The sequence below is a fragment of the Pelophylax lessonae genome, assembly GCF_965119305.1.
Source record: "Pelophylax lessonae genome assembly, chromosome: 3".
Lineage (NCBI taxonomy): Eukaryota > Metazoa > Chordata > Amphibia > Anura > Ranidae > Pelophylax > Pelophylax lessonae.
The window spans coordinates 675,948,481-675,969,583 of record NC_138770.1 but is presented as its reverse complement, the minus strand read 5'-3'; the positions used below and the strand labels follow the sequence as shown (position 1 = coordinate 675,969,583).

The window sequence follows — 21,103 nt, the reverse complement described above, 5'->3', positions numbered from 1 at the left end:
TGGTATATGTCAGAGCTATATAATTGTATAATAATAGAAGTGTGTGACTGTGGGGGGGACATTAGAGTGTAAGCTCCTCTGGTGCAGATATTGATGTGACTGGCTCAGTGGTCTTTGTACAGCGCTATGGTATATGTCATAGCTATATAAATCTGTGACTGTGGGGGAATATTAGAGTGTAAGCTCCTCCAGTACAGAGACTGATGTAACTGCTTCAATGTTCTCTGTACAGCACTGCGGTATATGTCAGAGATATATAAATGTATAATAATAGTGTGTGACTGTCAGGGGGCATTAGAGTGTAAACTCCTCTGGTACAGAGACTGATGTGATTGGCTCAGTGATCTCTGTATAACACTGCGGTATATGTCAGAGATATATAAATGTATAATAATAGTGTGTGACTGTGGGGGGATATTAGAGTGTAAGCTCCTCTGGTGCAGACTTGGGGCCTTCTGATTATATTTGTCTTTTTTGGAGACAAGGTTTCGCTCTCACATATTCATTCCCATCCAGCGGCCCAGAGAACAGCTGCGGCAGCCGCCCCTGGAAAGCGCCAGCCGGGCCGTAGCTGCCCCTGAATGGCAGCCTAATTCTCCACGTCCATAGCAAACAGTAACACCCAGTGTCCCCGGCGCTCGGGCTTGGATCTGTTTTCGGCTGACGCACGGCCTCATTGATGCTTGCCAGCGTATTTTTTTCCAGCCAGGCTCTTTGTTGACATAGGCGGGTAGAGTTGCACAGCTCGCTTTTCATAATGAAGAGGCTTTGGCTGGAAAGCTGGCACGCCGGTGGCAGAGCTGTGCCTGGCCAGGTTTCTGCGGAGATTCTCCGCCGTAGACAAAACCCCCCCTTCCGACGTCTCAGGATCTTCAGGCCTCAGGAAATCATTTGCGTTCCTTATCTTCCAGCTAACCGGCGCTGTTGGAAGCGCTGCCAGCAACGCAACCCGGCCCCCGGGGGCCGCTGTCCTGGCTTATGACGGGCCCCGCCACCTGGGGCCCGGCCCTTCCCGAGGATTTCCCACATCACGCTCAAATTCCATTCTAAATTCTCATGGATTTTCAGAGTACGGATGTTATGCGGCCTTCCTCTTATCTTCGGGCAGACGGATCAAGGAAAGCCGCACGGATCCTTTTATATTAAATATATAGAGTGCAGATGTGTCCGGCCAAATGTCAGACGCTTTATTACAGATAGCCAGGTAGGAGAATGAATTAGAAGATCTTACGGCATCTCACCCAGCTCTGAGCATTTCACATAATATTATTATTTATTCATTATTTTATTTATTTATTTTTTATTTATATTACTTAGTACTATTTCATTTATTTATACATTTTTTTTTTTATTACAGGTAACCAGGTAGTAGAATTGATTATACGTAGTTACATCTCACCCAGCTCTGAGCATTTCACATAGTAAATTATTTATTTATCTATTAATTAATTGATTTAATAATTATTTATTTATATTATTTAGTAATATTTTATTTATTAATGAATTGTTTTATTACAGGTAATCAGGTAGAAGAACTGAATATACATAGTTACATCTCACCCAACTCTGAACATTTCACATAATAATTAATTAATTAATTGATTATGGCTTCTTTCACACGGTCCGCCTCCGCAGGCGGATCCGTATTGCTCAGCGGGGATCGATCCGCGATCCCCGCTGAGCCGGGCGGATGATAGCTCCGTCTTGCAGAGCAGAGAGGGAGGTGTCTCAGCACCCGCTGCCCTCTATGGGGGGATCGGAGGAGAGCGGACCGCTTGTCCGCTCTCTTCAGATCCGCTCCGCTCCGATTACTGAACGTATGGAAAAATAGGGTTTCCATCCGTCCAGATTTCAGCACTGGATCGGATGCGGATGGCAGCGGGTGTCAGCGGAGGTGACCTCCGCTGACACCCGCTGCCCCATAGAGCTGCATGGAGGATCCGATCAGATCCGCCTAAAAAACTGACAGGCGGATCTGATCGGACCGCCCGTGTGAAAGAGCCCTATCTTTTATTTATTTATTTTATTTTATTTATTTCACATAATAATCAAGTAATTAATTTTTTCATTCATTTTACTTTTATTTTATTTATTACTTGATTTGTTGTTTTTTTTTTTTTTTATTCCTTATTTATTTATTTTTAATATATTGTTTTGTTTTTTTTTTGTTTTTTAACGGATAATTAGGTAAGAAAATTGACAATACCTAGTTACATCTCACCCAACTCTGAGCATTTCACATAATAATGAATTAATTAATTGATTTTCATTTATTTATGTATTTTTTATTTATTTCACATAATAAGCAAGTAATTAATTTATTCATTTATTTTACTTTTATTTTATTTATTTCTTGTTTATTTTTTTATTATTCCTTATTTATGAATTTATTGCTTTTTTTTAGATAACAGATAACTAGGTAAGAGAATGGACAATACCTAGTTACAACTCACCCAACTCTGAGCATTTCACAAAATAATTAATTTATTAATTAACTAATTGTATTTATTTATTAATACTTTATTTATATTTTAGTTTGTGTTTTTTTTTTCCATTTATTTCTTATTTAATTTATTTGTTAATTTATTTCTTTATCACCCCCCCCCCCCCTTTTTTTTGTTAACAGATAACTAGGTAGGAGAATGGACTATACGTAGATACATCTCCCCGAAATTTGAGCATTTCACATAATAATTCATTAATTCATTTTAATTTTATTTTCATTATTTTTAAATGTAATTCAATTTAGATTTATTTAATTTATATCTTAGTTGGGGGGGGGGGTTATTTTTTTTTTTTTAACAAATAACCATGTAGGAGAATGGACTATACCTAGTTACATTTCATCCAGCTGTGAGCAAAAAAAAGCTGCGCTGCTTTTTCAAAAGTCCTGCATGCTGCATCTTTGGTGCACTTTTTTTAAAAAAACCTTCAATTTTAAGTTAGTGGAAATGCACCAAAAAATGCACCAAAAATGCACCCCCCTAAGAAAAAAAACAATGAAAAAAATTAATTGAAAAACAATAACGAAATAACAATAATAAATAAATTAAAATTATAATGATATAAATATATAAATAAATAATAATAAAAATAAAAAAATAGTGAAAAATAAAAACAAAACAAATAAATTAACCATAGCCCCAAACCCTTAACCAAAGCCATAACTCTTAAACCCTAACCCTAATATTAACTTCTAATCCTAATCCCTAACCCTAGTATTAACCACAAACCCTTAACCAAACCCCTAACCCTAATAATAACTTTTAACCCTAATCCTAACCTCTAATTATAACTCCTAACCGAACAAAAAAAATAATCAAATAGGTAAATAAATTAATAAACAATAATAATAATAAATACATAAAATAGAAAAAATGAACCCCTAACTCTAACCCCCTAACAAAAAAAATGTAAAACGTTAATTGAAAAACAATAAAAAAATAATAAATAAATAAATAAATACAATAAAAAAATAATAGTTAAAAAAAATAAAAAAAATAACCATAACCCTAAAATTAACCCCAACCCTTAACCTTACCGCTAACCCTAATATTAACTTCTAACCCTAATCCTAACTCTAATCCTAACCTCTAATTATAACTCCTAACCAAATAATAAAATAAATAAATAAATAAATGAATAAATAATAATAATAATAAATACATAAAATAGAAAAAATGTGATTGCATATTGTACCTTGTATGGTTTTTCTTCTGTTTGTTTTTGCCTTTTTCTTTTGAAAATCTCAATAAAAACGATTGCAAGTAAAAACAGAAAAAATGAACTTCTAGCTCTAAGCCCCTAACTAAAAAAAAAAAAAAAATATTAAAAAATAAATAAATAATAATAATAAATAAAAGCGGATGAAAAAGCTGAAAAACATATGATGAAACAGATGATATTTCTCTCTATCGGCTAATGAAAAAACCCACCAAAGCTCAAAAAGGCCTTAAAAGTGCTTTACAGAAACGCTAAAAAATCTGCGCCCAAAACGCCAGAAAAAATTCTCAAAAACGCAACGCTCAGGTGTGAATGCAGCCTTTTGTTAAATTTTATTACATTGCATTTAAAATTGTGATATGCGTTTTCGAAAACACATATCTCGTTTTTAATGCACTCCGGTGTGAAAGTGGCCTTAGTATTTGATGAGTGGATCGTGCACACATGGAATGGGGGGGGGGTTGGCGCACGGTTGGTTGGTGGGTGACTTATCCCGGGACAACACTTTAAAGCATTTGAGGAACGGTTGGCATTTCCACAACCGGGATCCTGAGCCGCCAGCATAGTTGTCTTCCAACGCGGCTCAAAGCTTTTCTTTTAAATATAAATCAGCGTCTTATTGATCCCCCCGACACCTCCCAGAAAGAGCGTGAATATGGAAATGTATGGGTAGATTGATTCTCCTCTTCCTCTATGGATAGGGCCCCATTCATAGACAGGGACATGCTGGGATGGCTCCAGGCTGCAGGCCTCCCGCCATTGTGCGGCCCATTGGCTCTGTGCACTACGTAGACCGCAAATCATTTTTATTTCCTTTATACTCCGTGTGAGAGCCCTGCGCATTAAATCATTCGCCTCATTGTGACATGAAGAGTGTCGCTGGGGTGACACAAATGGCTATCGTTCCACCGCCGACTTTCCCAGGATGCCCCGGGGGTGAACCTTTTGTTCACATGGGATGGAAGATACCTGAGCGATGATTTGTTGCTGAGCTGGGGGAGGGTTCAGGAACTGCCTTTATTCTTTGTGGCATAGATTCTACAAGGTGTTGGAAACATTCCTCAGAGGTTTTGCTCCATAGTGACATGAAAGGTGACCCAAAGGTGCTCTATTGGATGAGATGTGGTGAGTGTGGAGGCCATTGGAGGACAGTGGCCTCATTGTCATGGTGAAGAAACCAGTGGTGAGATGTTTGGAACTTTGTGACATGGTGCATTATCCTGGTGGAAAGAGGCATCAGAAGATGGGGACACTGTAGTCATAAAGGGATGGACATCCATGATGCCAATCTCCCATTCCACCACATTCCAAAGGTGCTCTATTGGATGAGATGTGGTGAGTGTGGAGGCCATTGGAGGACAGTGACCTCATTGTCATGGTGAAGAAACCAATGGTGAGATGATTGGAGCTTTGTGACATGGTGCATTATCCTGCTGGAAGGAGCCATCAGAAGATGGGGACACTGGAGTCATAAAGGGATGGACATGGTCAGCAACAATACTCAGGTAGGCCGTGGTGATTAAACGATGCTCAATTGGTACTAAGGGGTCCAAAGTGTGCCAAGAAAATATCCCCCACACCATTACACCACCACCACCAACCCGAATTGCTACCCCCCCTCCTCCCCCACACCATTACACCACCACCAGCCTGACCGGTGATACAAGGCAGGGTGGATCCATGCCTCCAAATTCTGACCCCACCATCTGAATGTCCCAGCTGAAATCGAGACTCATCAGACCAGGCAACGTTTTTCCAATCGTCTTTTGTCCAGTTTTGGTGATCCTGTGACAATTGTAGCCTCAGTTTCCTGTTCTTAGCTGACAGGAGTGGTACCCAATGTGGTCTTCTGCTGCTGTAGCCGTTCTGCTTCAAGGTTTGATGTGTTGTGTGTTCAGAGATGGTATTCTGCATACCTTGGGTGTAACGAGTGGTTATTTGAGTTACTGTTGCCTTTCTATCATCTGAAACCAGTCAACCCATTCTCCTCTGACATCAACAAGGCATTTTCCTCCACACAACTGCCGCTCACTGGATATTTTCTCTTTTTTTCCCACCATTCTCTGTAAACCCGAGAGATGGCTGTGTGTGAAAATCCCAGAAACACCACCGTCATATCCAGAGGTTGTTCTTCTAGAAGGTTCTCCTCTCTATACAGAGAAATGCTGGAGCTTTGTCAGAGGGACCATTGGGTTATTGGTCACCTCCCTGACTACGGCCCTTCTCCTCCAATCGCTCAGTTTGGCCGGGCAGCTCACTCTAGGAAGAGTCCTGGTGGTTCCAAACTTCTCCCATTTACAGATGATGGAGGCCACTGTGCTCATTGAGACCTTCAATGCTGCAGAAATGTTTCTGTACTCTTCACCAGATCAGACCAGCCCGTCTGCCACCAGCAACCATGCCAAGTTCAGTCACTTAAATCCCAGTTCTTCCCCATTCTGATGCTTGGTTTGAACTTAAGCAAGTCGTCTTCACCAGGTCTAGATGCCTAAATGCATTGAGTTGCTGCCATGTGATTGGCTGATTAGCAATTTGCGTTACCAAGCAATTGAACAGGTGTACCTAATAAAGTGACTGGTGAGTGTAAATTGCAATGCATTCTTTGACCGCCCCGTGCAATCATTTTGGATGAGAAGCTGCAGGTCATGTGACCTGAAGCTGCAGCATGCTGGATATTTTCTGCAGTGGGAATGGACCCCAGTGACATTAATTGATTCATAAAGCACCATGTGGGGGGTCAGAGGCAAAAAAACAGCAACATGTAGGAAACAGCATCTGGTGTGATTGAGCCAAAGGCAGTGCATGGTAGCTGATGTCATGGCATTATTTCCCATAGTGCTTTGCAGCCAGAAAGATGGTGCTGATGTTATATAATCACATGTCCATCATTCAGGGAGATTACACTGCAGAACTATAATTGGTGCCACTTCTACCTTCCCTCCCATGATACAGGAGCCTCTACCATTAAAAAAGCTGTAATTCAATAAATAAAAAGTGTAGACCAGCCACAGTCAGGCTGGGAAAGGAAAGAGCTAGATGATGCTGGTAGTCCACCCTCCCCCGCTGCTAATGCATGCCGAAGAATAGGTGTACCCCCCTTCTTTCATTTTCTGCCTCATTGTTCTGGCTGCTCATGGTTGGCATGGAGTGTGCACTGCACATGCATGGCCAATTGTTTCCTTCTAACAGTTAGAAAGTAGTTGTGCATGCATGGTGTGTTTTTCATGTCAGATGTGGGGTGGAGAGTGCGCATGTTGGAGCACCATGTGACAGCAGAGCTGGCAAATAGACGCAAACCCCTCATTGCCAGCCACTAATCTGGAGCATGTATGTGGTGATGGGGTCTCCCCCCCACTGCTGAATCTGGAGCAGATGCCCCTCCTGCCCATCCCTTGTCGCATCCCTGGCCAATACTTATTACTTTTTCCATTTAGAATTCATATTAGGGTTGGTGGTCAGGTTGAAGGTTAGGGGTCAAGTTGAGGTCAAGTTGGGGGTTGGGGGTCAGGTTGAGGGTTGGGGTCATGTGGAAGGTTTGGGGTCAAGTTGAGGGTCTGGCGGTCAGGTTGGGGATCAGGTTGAGGGTCAGATTGAGGGTCAGGTTGGGGGTCAGGTTGAGGGTCAGGTTGGGGTTAGGGACAAGGTTGAAGGTTTGGAGTCAGGTTGAAGGTTGGGGTCAGGTTGAGGGTCAGGTTGGGAGTTGGGGTCACATGGAAGGTTGGGGATCAGGTTGGGGATGAGGTTGGGGGTCAGGTTGAGGGGTCAGATTGAGGGTCAGGGGCAGGTTGAAGGTTAGGGGTCAAGTTGAGGGTCTGGCGGTCAGGTTGGGGATCAGGTTGAGGGTCAGATTGAGGGTCAGGTTGGGGGTCAGGTTGAGGGTCAGGTTGAGGGTCAGGTTTGGGTTGGGGACAAGGTTGAAGTTTTGGAGTCAGGTTGAATATTGGGGTCAGGTTGAGGGTCAGGTTGGGGAGTTGGGGTCACATGGAAGGTTGGGGATCAGGTTGGGGATGAGGTTGGGGGTCAGTTTGAGGGGTCAGATTGAGGGTCAGGGGCAGGTTGAAGGTTAGGGGGTCAAGTTGAGGGTCTGGCGGTCAGGATGGGGATCAGGTTGAGGGTCAGAATGAGGGTCAGGTTGGGGGTCAGGTTGAGGGTCAGGTTGGGGTTGGGGACAAGGTTGAACGTTTGGAGTCAGGTTGAAGGTTGGGGTCAGGTTGAGGGTCAGGTTGGGAGTTGGAGGTCACATGGATCAGGGTGGGATGAGGTTGGGGATGAGGTTGGGGGTCAGGTTGAGGGGTCAGATTGAGGGTCAGGGGCAGTTTGAAGGTTAGGAGTCAATTTGAGGGTCTGGCGGTCAGGTTGGGGATCAGGTTGAGGGTCAGATTGAGGGTCAGGTTTGGGGTCAGGTTGAGGGTCAGGTTGGGGTTGGGGACAAGGTTGAAGGTTTGGAGTCAGGTTGAAGGTTGGGGTCAGGTTGAAGGTCAGGTTGGGAGTTGGGGTCACATGGAAGGTTGGGGATCAGGTTGGGGATGAGGTTGGGGGTCAGGTTGAGGGGTCAGATTAAGGGTCAGGGGCAGGTTGAAGGTTAGGGGTCAAGTTGAGGGTCTGGCGGTCAGGTTGGGAATCAGGTTGAAGGTCATATTGAGGGTCAGGTTGGGGGTCAGGTTGAGGGTCAGGTTGGGGTTGGGGACAAGGTTGAAGGTTTGGAGTCAGGTTGAAGGTTGGGGTCAGGTTGAGGATCAGGTTGGGAGTTGGGTTCACATGGAAGGTTGGGGATCAGGTTTGGGATGAGGTTGGGGGTCAGGTTGAGGGGTCAGATTGAGGGTCAGGGGCAGGTTGAAGGTTAGGGGTCAAGTTGAGGGTCTGGTGGTCAGGTTGGGGATCAGGTTGAAGGTCAGATTGAGGGTCAGGTTGGGGTTGGGGACAAGGTTGAAGGTTTGGAGTCAGGTTGAAGGTTGGGGTCAGGTTGAGGGTCAGGTTGGGAGTTGGGTTCACATGGAAGGTTGGGGATCAGGTTGGGGATGAGGTTGGGGGTCAGGTTGAGGGGTCAGATTGAGGGTCAGGGGCAGGTTGAAGGTTAGGGGTCAAGTTGAGGGTCTGGCGGTCAGGTTGGGGATCAGGTTGAGGGTCAGATTGAGGGTCAGGTTGGGGGTCAGGTTGAGGGTCAGGTTTGGGTTGGGGACAAGGTTGAAGTTTTGGAGTCAGGTTGAATATTGGGGTCAGGTTGAGGGTCAGGTTGGGGAGTTGGGGTCACATGGAAGGTTGGGGATCAGGTTGGGGATGAGGTTGGGGGTCAGTTTGAGGGGTCAGATTGAGGGTCAGGGGCAGGTTGAAGGTTAGGGGGTCAAGTTGAGGGTCTGGCGGTCAGGATGGGGATCAGGTTGAGGGTCAGGTTGGGGGTCAGGTTGAGGGTCAGGTTGGGGTTGGGGACAAGGTTGAACGTTTGGAGTCAGGTTGAAGGTTGGGGTCAGGTTGAGGGTCAGGTTGGGAGTTGGAGGTCACATGGATCAGGGTGGGATGAGGTTGGGGATGAGGTTGGGGGTCAGGTTGAGGGGTCAGATTGAGGGTCAGGGGCAGTTTGAAGGTTAGGAGTCAATTTGAGGGTCTGGCGGTCAGGTTGGGGATCAGGTTGAGGGTCAGATTGAGGGTCAGGTTTGGGGTCAGGTTGAGGGTCAGGTTGGGGTTGGGGACAAGGTTGAAGGTTTGGAGTCAGGTTGAAGGTTGGGGTCAGGTTGAAGGTCAGGTTGGGAGTTGGGGTCACATGGAAGGTTGGGGATGAGGTTGGGGATGAGGTTGGGGGTCAGGTTGAGGGGTCAGATTGAGGGTCAGGGGCAGGTTGAAGGTTAGGGGTCAAGTTGAGGGTCTGGCGGTCAGGTTGGGAATCAGGTTGAAGGTCAGATTGAGGGTCATGTTGGGGGTCAGGTTGAGGGTCAGGTTGGGGTTGGGGACAAGGTTGAAGGTTTGGAGTCAGGTTGAAGGTTGGGGTCAGGTTGAGGATCAGGTTGGGAGTTGGGTTCACATGGAAGGTTGGGGATCAGGTTTGGGATTAGGTTGGGGGTCAGGTTGAGGGGTCAGATTGAGGGTCAGGGGCAGGTTGAAGGTTAGGGGTCAAGTTATGGGTCTGGCGGTCAGGTTGGGGATCAGGTTGAAGGTCAGATTGAGGGTCAGGTTGGGGTTGGGGACAAGGTTGAAGGTTTGGAGTCAGGTTGAAGGTTGGGGTCAGGTTGAGGGTCAGGTTGGGAGTTGGGGTCACATGGAAGGTTGGACATCAGGTTGGGGATGAGGTTGGGGGTCAGGTTGAGGGGTCAGTTTGAGGGTCAGGTTGAAGGTTAGGGGTCAGTTTAAGGCTTGGGTTTAGGTTGAGGTTTGGGGGTCAGGTTGAGGGATGGGGTCAGGTTGCAGGTTGGGGTCAAGTTGAAAGTTTAGGGTCAGGTTGAGGGTTGGGGTCAGGTTAAAAGTCAGGGGTCCTCACCATAGAGTGTTCTGTAATGTGCTTTGCCATGCAAGTTCACATGCAATGCACTATGGCTTTGAAAAATCCTGAACAAATTTATAGACCGTGGAGGACAATTCATCAAGAAATGCAGCTTGCACAGATTTTGTATTGCAATAGTGGGAACAGGTCATATGGGAAACAATTTATTCTTGTTTGTCAGCTCATTTCTTAGAATCCCTTAGAATTTTAGGAGAAATTTAGGATTCGTGATTAGGTTGATGGTTACTGTTTAGGTTAAGGTGGACCCACCCCCTCCCCCCAAGAAGAAAATCACAGGTGCATGCAAACAATATGCTGCTAGCATTAGCAAATAGGTAGGAAGGTATAATATATTACTTGTTAGACGTTGTTACTAGAAATGCTCGGGGGTGTTTTTCTAAATGATTTCTCAACTAAATAAAGCATAGAGACATGGATGGATGGATGGATGGATGGATGGATGGATGGATGGATGGGGGAGTTTGCGTTCAACACAAAAAATGAATTAAATGGCGTTTTCAGTTTGAGGTGCTCTGATACAGTTTTAATTATGAGGCAACAACCTGTCCAATACATATAGTTCCCTCTGCAGATCTTATAGTAGCAGGCAACCTTCTCTATGGTTTATGCTAAATTATGAGGCTCTTCTGGGTGGAGAGTTGGGTTTAGGAATTGGTCAACTGGGGTATGAACTAGGTTGAGGGTTAGAGATAGGCTGATGGTTAAGCTGGGTACACACTATGAGAAAATCTGAAGAAAAATTCCTGTAAGAGGCACGATGGTTTGATTTTCCTAAAGTGAGTACACAACTTTCGACATCTGATTCAGACTTTCCAAATAAAAATCTCCAAGTGGTCAAACTCCAAACAGAATGCACTATTTTAGTTTAATGTGTACTGTATTTGTTTCATACGAGAAAAATAAGAAAAACTACTCATGATCAGAAACAAGAAACAACAACAAAAAAAAGCCTTTGTCGTACGAGAATTTCTGTACATTATTTCAATCCTCCGTTTCGACTTGCTGTGAAAAATTTGGAAAATCGGGTGAAAGAGTTAGAGATTAGGTTGTGATTTGGGGTTAGGAAATAGGTTGAGAGTTCAGGTTAGGTTAAAGGTTAGAGTTGAGGATTAGGTTAAGGGTTAGAGTTGAGGATTAGGTTGAGGGTCAGAGTTAGGGGTAAGGTTAAGGGTTAGAGTTAGGGTTGGGTTGAGTGTTAGAGTCAGGGATAAAGATTGAGGTTTAGAGTTTTAGGGGTTAGGTTTGATGGTTAGAGGATTAGTTAAGGATTAAGCTGAGAGCTGGGGATTATTTTAAAGTTTAGGTTAGAAAATAGGCTCAGGTTAGGTTAAGGGTTAGAGTTAAGGATTAGGTTGATGGTCAAAGTTCAGGAATAGGTTGGAGTTGGAATTAAGAATTTGGATGAGGGTTAGAATTTTAGGAACTAGGTTTCATGGTTAGAGTTACTGATTAGGTAGAGGGTTGGAGTTAGAAATTAGGTTGAGGGTTGGGGTTAGGAATTAGTTTGAAGTTGAGGGATAGGAAATAGATTGAGAGTTCAGGTTAAGTTATGGATTAGATTTCAGGATTAGGTTGAGGTTTGGAATTAGGGATTTAGTTAAGGGTCCAAGGTTTAGGAATTAGGTATGATGGTTAAAATTAGTGACTAGGTTGGAGGATTATTTTAAAGTTTCTGGTTATGAAATAGTTTGAAAGTTTGGGTGAGGTTAGGGGTTAGATTTAAGGATAAGGTTGAGGATCAAAGTTAGGGGTAAGGTTGCGGATCAAAGTTCAGGATTAGGTTGAGGGTTGGAGTTTGGGATTATTTTGGATGTCTCACCACTTCCTCAAACTCAATCCATCCAAAACCGAATTTATAATTTTTCCTCCACCGCGTGCCCCTTCCCCTGATTTCTCCATCAATATCGATGGCATTACTATCAGCCCATCCCCGCATGCCAAGGTCTTAGGTGTTGTCCTGGACTCTGAACTCTCCTTCAAATCCCACATCCAATCACTGTCCAAATCTTGCCACAGCTTAGCCCCCAGCTACATCACCAGCCTCGTCTCAAAATACCAACCTAATCGCTCTCTTCGTTCCTCTCAAAACCTCCTGCTCTCTAGCCCCCTCGTCACCTCCTCCCATGCTCGCCTCCAGGACTTTTCCAGAGCCTCTCCAATCCTATGGAACTCCTTACCCTTATCTGTCCGATTATCTCCCACTCTATTAGCTTTTAGGCAATCTCTGAAAACCCTCCTTTTCAGAGAAGCCTATCCTACCCACACCTAACAACTCTACCTCCATTTCCTCCATCAACCCATCCCCCATGAGTATTGCCATTTGTTTCACTTGACCCTCCCTTCTAGATTGTAAGCTCTAATGAGCAGGGCCCTCTAGTTCCTCCTGTTTTGAACTGTATTGTAACTGTATTGTCTTCCCTCACATTGTAAAGCGATGCGCAAACTGTTGGCGCTATATAAATCCTGTATAATAATAATAGTAATAATTTTGAAGTTTAGGGATATGAAATAGATTGAGAGCTTCTAGATAGGTTATGGGCTAGGGATTTGGTAAGCGGCCGAGTTTTAGGAATTGGGTATCATGGTTACAGTAAGGTTGAGGATCAAAATTAGGGGTAAGGTTGAGGGTCAGAGTTTGGGATTAGGTTGAGGGTTAGCAATTAGTTTGAGGGTTGGAGTTTGGGATTATTTACAAGTTTAGAGATATGAAATAGGTTGAGAGCTTGGGTTAGGTTATGGGTTAGAGTTAAGGATGAGGGTCAAAATTAGGGGCAAAGTTGGGGGTCAGAGTTAGAGATTAGGTTGAGGGTTAGCATTAGCAATTTGGTTGAGGGTTGGAGTAAGGAAATATTTTGAAGTTTAGAGTTATGAAATAAGTTGAGCGTTTGGGTTAGGTTAAGGGTTAGAGTTGAGGATAAGGTTGAGGATCAAAATATGGGTAGGGTTGAGGGTCAGAGTTAGGGATTAGGTTGAGGGTTAGGATTAGCAAACAGGTTGAAGGTTGGAGTTAGGGATTATTTTGAAGTTTAGGGTTTTTAAATAGGTTGAGAACTTGGGTTAGGCTATGGTTTAGAGTTAAGGATATAAAGTTGAGGGTCAAAATTAGGGGTAAGATTGGGGGTCAGAGATTAGGTTGATGGTTACATTTAGGAACTAGGTTGAAGATTAGTTTTAGGGATTAGGTTTGATGGTTAGAGGTAGCGATTAGGTTGAGGGTTAGAGTTAAGGATTAGGTTGAGGGTTGGGGTTATAAATTATTTTACCATTTTAGGGATTAGATTGGAGGATAGTTTTAGAGTTTAGTTTGAGATTTTGTGATGGGGATTAGGTTTAACTTAGTTAAGGTTGGGGGTTAGGTTGAAGGTTGAATGCTATGCAGAGGGTTAGGTCCTTCAGGGTACGATTAGTGATGAGTCAAAATGTTATACATATGTGCTAAAAACATTAGTGTCTTATAAATATAGGATGCATGGATCTGATGCTACAGGAGGACAAAGCTGGGGAACTGGTTGTTTATTTAGCATAGTTCCCGACTATGGAAACATAGAGTTTGTGCTGTGTGGGTAGACCATTCTTTTTCAGTAGAAGTTCTAAACAGATCATATTGAGCACTAAATTTTAAGCTTTGGATGGACTTAGCCTTTAATCACCTGAGCTGACAGCGAGTGTAGCGATGTGAGGATGATTGCTTCCAAGTAGCGGCATGAAAGTTGAAACCATGGTGTATCATGCTTCACGCAGGTGTCTGCACACATGTACCAGTAAATCACCATGTCCTACAAGCCGTTAGCAATCACTGTACCGTACAGGAACCTGTCTGACTGTATGAATTCATTTCCTGATGTCAGGTTGACCACAGTGACCCCAGGTCTCTTTGCCATTGTCCAAGGGGGGGTTTCTGAGAGGCTGAGGCCAATGTAGTGCATCTTGCAGGAGAAAGTTGATCTCCCCCCTGAGGCCTCTGCTTCTGGGCCCGGGCTGATAAATGGTTTTCCTTGTTCAAATATTTGGAAACCTGATCAAGGAGAAAATGTCTCAGGCACTTGTTCTCCTTCTTAAGACGCAGATAAAAAGGTTCACTGAAAAATAAACATTGCGTGACATAGGCGTGTGCCCCAGCTCCCTCCGTGAACACCATGTTTGTTTCCATGCTCTGGAGCGTATAGACCTCCTCTCCTCTCAGACATGTGTAGAACTCATGTGAAGCAAATTAATTTCCCAAATGTACAGATTCCAAGGCCAGACAACAATCCGTGTCTTCAACCGAATTCCTTCCAGGCCTGGAGACACAGAAGACTCGGGACAGGCCCGGGCTTTAGTGATATTCCCAAATCAGCTTTAGTACATTCCTGCATGAAAAATAACATATGCAACTGAACGTTGGTGGGTCCCTGGATAATGACTTAAAGAACACCTGTCACAAAGCTTCATGTAACTGCATAAGAATTGTAAAATAATACTATATACCATTATTCATTTATATGTGGGGACATGACCAAACAGGGCATGTGAGAAGACATGCTTCTGATCCTACATAGATGCTCAACCCACTATTAGGGATGATCGAACTTTTCAAAAGTTCGGTTCGACCAGAACACCAGAACTTCCAGAAAGTTCGGCCCGGATTTCAGAACCCCATTGAAATCAATGGGACCCGAACTTCGGTAATCAAAAAACCCAATTTTGAAGCCCTAAAACCCAATAAATGCCCCTAAAAAGTGCCTAGGGTTCTGGGTCATGCCCCAGAGACTATTAATCACACAAAGAAAAGTTCTTAAAAATTGTCATCTTTGATAGAGAGACAATTATTGAAAAAATTATTGAAAAAAAAAAAAGAGATTTTTTGATTTTGACTTTGGATTTAGTGTCTGGGGGGGGGGGGGGTCTAAAAAGTGTACCTGTGAAGTTTCAGCTCTGTAGCATGTCCAGAACCAGAAAAAAAAAAGATTGTTTCTATTAGGTCACTTATAGAACAGGGATATGGCTCCGCTATTTTCACACCTTGCCGGTTTTGTAGCAAGCGTTTTTTGGGGGGGTTATTGGAGGCAGGCATAACATCAGAACTTCTGTGTAGGGGTATATATACACACACACTTATATGTATATATACACATACACATATATAGGTGTAAAAGTAACAGAACACTATACTTGCGCTAATGAAATAATTAACACCCATATGGCTTCTCTCCTTTCACACCTATATGTGTGTATGTGTATATATACATATAAGTGTGTGTGTATATATACCCCTATACAGAAGTTCAGATGTTTTGCCTGCCTCCAAAGACCCCAAAAAAATGCCCAAAAAAAACGCCTGCAATAACACACCTGGGCGTTTTTTTTTGGCGCAGGCGTTTTTTTGGGCATTTTTTTGGGGTCTTTGGAGTCAGGCATGACATCTGAACTTGTGTATAGGGGTATATATACACACACACTTATATGTATTATACACATACACATATATAGGTGTGATAGGAGCGGAGCCATATGCCTGTTAATTATTTCATTAGCGCAAGCATAGTGTTCTGCTCTTTTCACACCTATATATGTGTATGTGTATATATACATACATGTGTGTGTATATATACCCCTATACACAAGTTCAGATGTCATGCCTGACTCCAAAGACCCCAAAAAAATGCCCAAAAAAATGCCTGCGCCAAAAATAACGCCCAGGTGTGTTATTGCAGGCGTTTTTTTTTTTTGGCCATTTTTTTGGGGTCTTTGGAGCCCAATAAACGCCTGCAGCAAAAAGCAGGCTGACCGGCGAGAAGCCATATCGCTGTTCTGTAAGTAACCTAAGAGAAACGATCTTTTCTCTATAGCGGTCACCCTGAAATGGAAGGGTTTGGTCACCCTGCCCTAGCAGTCAGTGTCAGTTCACCCTACACTACACTACGGTCACCCTGGCACTTAACACTTTCCCTACAGAAACTAGATTTTTGAAGCTAACTATAGTGGAAAATAGCACCCTAACTACACTAGATATCCCTTTCCTCACACTAATAATTGCTAAATGACACTTTTGAAGCAGAAGTAACAGAACTGCTTCCACTCTCTTCCACGTCCCTGTATTAAAATGCTAGGAATTTGGCAGGGCTATCTTATATACTGGGGGGCGTATTCACTAATGATTGGACTCTGGACCCCCTAGTCACTCCAATCACATTCCTAGCATTCTCCTGCCCCCTCAATTGGCTTTTACTAATGGTTCTGGTCCAATCATGGGCTTTTAAAGCCCATTTCCTGTCCCATTGCATTTTGGTCGGTTCTGGTTGCCGAATTCCGAACTTTTTCAGCAAAAAGTTCTAAATTCGGCCGAACCTCGAACAGTCAATGTTCGGGTCGAACCGATGGTCGACCCGAACCGTTCGATCATCCCTACCCACTATATATCCTTCCTATGAATCCAATCTGACTCTTTGTCTACCCTGCTGCCAGCACATATATTTTCTTGGCTCTCCATGACCCCCTGCAGCCAGGAGGAGGCCGTGGCCGCAATGCACAACATTACAGGTTCCAGTGGTGCCCCACCAATCAACAAGTCCACCAACAAGACCAGAGATGTGAAAGTCTGGCTGAAACGATTTACTAGGACTCTAGGCAAGGCTAGGGGACATTCTGAGATGCCTTCCTCCCAGTGTGGACAAGACCCTCTCAGCCAGTCAAGTTTGAAAAGATGGCGGAGAACTCCCAGGTGACACCATCTTGGATTATTAGTGTATATAGCACATTTCTCCATGGGGAGTCAGATCTGCTGTTGGGTCAGATGGTGAGGCAGGCATCTTGGGTGCACTCAGGAGAATATTGTACTAGGGCCGATGAACCAACTAGTATGTATTTGGTGTGTTGGGAGAAATCCCACAAAAGCACAGGAAGGACATGCAGACTCCTTGCAGGCAGTGTCCAGACCAGGACTCAAACCAGGGATCCCATTGTTCCATTGTTCCAAAACAGAAGTCCAAGTGTGGGTGGGTGCAGTGTGGTGCAGCGACAATAACACACACTCAGTCCAGATGCAATTGAAAGAACTTGTATTGGCGTCAAAGTAAAATAGTTCACAACAAGGAAAGAAGCCCAAAAGTGAACACTTACAAATGACAGCAGCGCATAGTGAAGCAGGTCTTAGCCGAGTTGATAGCACCCATCTTGAGTAGTGGAATGCAGCCTGGCTGGTCTGAGCCAAGTGGGGAGGTTTCCAAGAACAGTGGTGGATCTCTAGCTTTCCCTACTCATCTGGAACCTTTCCCTGATGCTAATACTGTCCCTGACAGACGGCTGACCTGTCCCTAAACTACCCACGTGCTAAATGCGTGCCAAACACAGTACCCAGAGTCCTAAAAAAGACTCTGCCTGACCCAAGATGGCACCTAAAGTCACATGGGCTGTCAACATCCAACTGGATCGCTGCCCCAGTGACCCAGGAAACCATAAAGGAACCAGGTTCCTCCTGACTTTCTCTCCCTCTGCACTGACACTGAGGTTGAGCGCCAACTGCAGTGGAGAAAATAGACTACACATGCCTGCACAAGGAGTCGAAAAGTCCAAGTGCTCCAAAGTTATAAGTGTAAATGCAACAGTCACCAGCCAGAATCCATCTTGTCTTTGTTGGATTCCACCAAACACAGGAAAAGAAGGGGCAGCTGCTGCAGGCTGATCAGACCTTGGGCCCTTTCTAGCCTTCAGCAAGACTCTATTAGCCTGAGGCACCCCATATTCAGAAGGTGAGGAAATATTTGATATATCGGTGGTCCAGTGTAAAGGTGTAACAACCTTCCCATTTAATAGACCTCGGGAACATGCAACCATTCTGGTGACTCCTTTTTTTTTTTTTTTTAATGAGGGGGTGATGTAATTTCCTCCCCCAGAAAGAAGGTACCATAACTCTTTCATTAAAGTTATTATACTGGGTTGCAGAGATCTGAGGTCTCCTAAAGCAAGGCATTGTTACACATAAATCACTGGATCAGCGATGTATGAAATACATTCAAGCTAGACGCTGAGAAGAAAATGGACAGAAGGGGCTGCATGACTAATGGGAGGAATTGGCCAGGAAAGAGTTCAATCACAGAAAAATTAAGAAGAAAAAAAAAAAACATTCAGTACATCTCTGCCGTACTTTCATTTTCCCCATGTTTTGGCTCTTTAACATGCTACAAACATATTTGTTGGTCTGACATCAATCCAGAGAGATCCTGAATTCCTGTTTGGCCTGACAATACAAAGACTCTGCTGCATTTAAATCCCAAGTAGTGTTGTCAATCCTGCTTGCTGGACTACAGAACTCTGCCTATCCCCGCCCCCTCCATATGCACACATTGATTTTTTTTTTCTCCCAGCAAACCAATGCTGCTGCAAAGTGTGTACAGAAAGAGCTCTTGGGAGGTGTAGTTTTTGGGGCATGCCAGGGTCAGTTGGAACTGAGCTCCCAGCAGCTGCCCTTGAAAAATGTTTTGATTTTGGAATATTGGTGATGTCACATGGAGTTATTAATAAAAGCTTGGGATCAAAGGAAAAGAAATTGGCTGCCCACCATCGCCGATCCAACAGATTTATTGAACATGTAATGAACTGCCACCAGGACAAGGACACAGATAAGGATGGGGGTGATATGTTTCACACTGACATTGTGCTTCTTTAGGTTTTAAAAAAGATCTCGGTGTGAAAGGTGTCACCTCCATCCTCATCTGTGTCCTTGTCCTGGTTGCAGTTCATTACATGTTCAATAAATCTGTTGGATCAGCGATGGTGTGCGGCCAATTTATTTTCCTTTGATCCCATGCTTACAGAGAGGAGCCCGGGTTAACAACCAGTCCATCAAGCCTTTTGGATTACAATACTCACCCAGAGCAGCAGCTTGTTTTTTGTTTCTGTGACGAACGCCCATTTGCTGGGACGTTAGCCAGGGGCTACTGGAGGTGTGTGGAGGCCAGACTCCTGCCCACGTACTATGGGCCCTGGCTTGTAGGGGAGTGCACCTCTGTGTGGGGGTATATGCTGGGGGACAATGGAAGTAGTGTTGCCTTGGACTCAAATCCATGTCACCCCAAGATACAGACTCAGACTGGGATCAATGTTAAAGGCCTAAAGCTGCCTGTTGCAGCAGAGGACTTCTCCACACATTGAGAGACTAAAGTGATGCCAATGACGTCTACTGTGGGGATGTGTATTGACACTTAAGTTATAATAAGGTGTGTTGAAAATGGAGACGGGCAGTCTGAGAGCCGATGTCTTCTGCTTTCATCTGTTTAGAGGTGAAGTGTGTTCACACTTCTAGGAGTGCGTATTCAGCTATGTTTTGGACTTGTTGTTTTTTAAGTTAATTATGATAATGTTGCCATCTCATTCACCTATTGTCTCTTTCCAGATGGCCAAGGTATGTTAACTATGTTCTGTATACAAATACATTTGCATATGATAATTAAATCAAACACATGAGACTGTATATATTGGAAGTGAGTTGGTGAATAAAGTGTCTTTTATTTTACCCTTCATCAAACTTAGGCTGATGTTTGGGGGGGGGGGGGGGATTGAGGGGCCAGGTCACTTCATCACGTGAGATTCTGGAGACCTAAGACAGAAATACTTGGTCCAAGTATTGGGGATCTGTTACACTTTCCAATTAATAAAAGCTGTTTCTCCCTACAGGTAAAGGAACAATTAAATGCAGGGTTATACTCTGGAGGGCGAGGTTAATTTGCTTTATGCCATTACAAATGTAACATGGTAGTGGTGTATTATGAGGCCATACCTAAATAGTGGTCATCAGTCAGATAGGTGGTATCACGTACCTGGTAGCAGAGCCTGATATGATGAGGAAGGCCCCTCTTACACCTCTGACTCGGGGGCCCCTGATAGTGTAGACAGGAGAGCAGAGTGGCAGGAGTGCCTGTAAGTCCTGCTAGCATCAAAGCAGGTGTCCTCGCTGGGCCAGAGAAGTCGTCAGATGGCTTCAGCAAGCAGGCAGGCAGGGGGTGTTGGCGACAGCAGGCAGAGTAGCAAGGTCAGGCAGGCTGGGTCACACACAGACGGGATGGATCGGGTACAGGGCACAGACAGGAATGTGGTCAGGAGACAAGCCGGGTCTGGAACCAATCAGTGGAACAGGAGCCAAAGGAGCATACAGAAGCGGAGGTCAGGGGACAAGCTGAGGTTGATGCAGGTGGCATAGGCGTGCGCACAGGGTGTGCCGGGTGTGCCTGGGCACACCCTAATCACCTAGGGCACATTAGCATTATCGCTCTGTTTGCCAGTGAGGAGATGGGAAAGATCTCCCTCGGACCTGCTCTGCCATAAGAGAAGTGCCACACACTTCTATTTCACTTTGCCAGCAGGGAGAGTAATGTACCGGGGCCATATACATGTAGGCAAACACATGCATGTGTATTTAAACTTTGGAGTGCACACCGTAATGCAATAGGCTGCGTACACCTATGGCAGGTGGAGATCAGAGAATGGTCAAGACAAGCCGGGTCAGCAACTGGAAGGCAGGATACTGGTTCACAGGTTACACAGGAGGCTAAAGACACAGCAGCACTGATCTTGAGCACTGCCTGAGTCTAAATAGTCTGTTTGGCGACAGCATCTGTCACAGGTTCACTCAAGCGCCAACGCGCACGACGGCTCATGTGCATTCGCATATGTATTAGCCATTGTCCAATTCTTGTGAGCACGAAAGGGAATATGTATTAGCCTATGCACAGAAGTTTGTCCAGAGGAGCTGTCTTGTTTGCTGGCATGTGCATCCTGACAGGTGGGTGGCAGCTGCAGGAGTAGGAACTGGGGTGTTGGTTGGCAAGGTCATTCCAAGCTTCACTGAAGATTGGAGTGAGTTATAGTATAATTGTCACAGGAGCTCGATGAGTTAGAGCAGAAGTCTCCAAA

The 21,103-nt window shown here is 44.3% G+C and overlaps 1 protein-coding gene across 2 annotated transcripts in view; it reads left to right on the top strand.

The window, feature by feature from the left end:
- The first annotated feature begins 675 nt into the window (after positions 1–675).
- Positions 676–21,103, top strand: part of DAAM2 (dishevelled associated activator of morphogenesis 2) — a 342,052-nt gene continuing 321,624 nt past the window's right edge. The window contains exon 1 of one of the 2 annotated variants that reach the window (XM_082249299.1): positions 676–1,204. The gene's annotated coding sequence lies outside the window, so the exon portion shown is untranslated. The remainder of the gene's footprint in view (positions 1,205–21,103) is intronic. The other variant, XM_082249298.1, reaches the window with a different exon arrangement.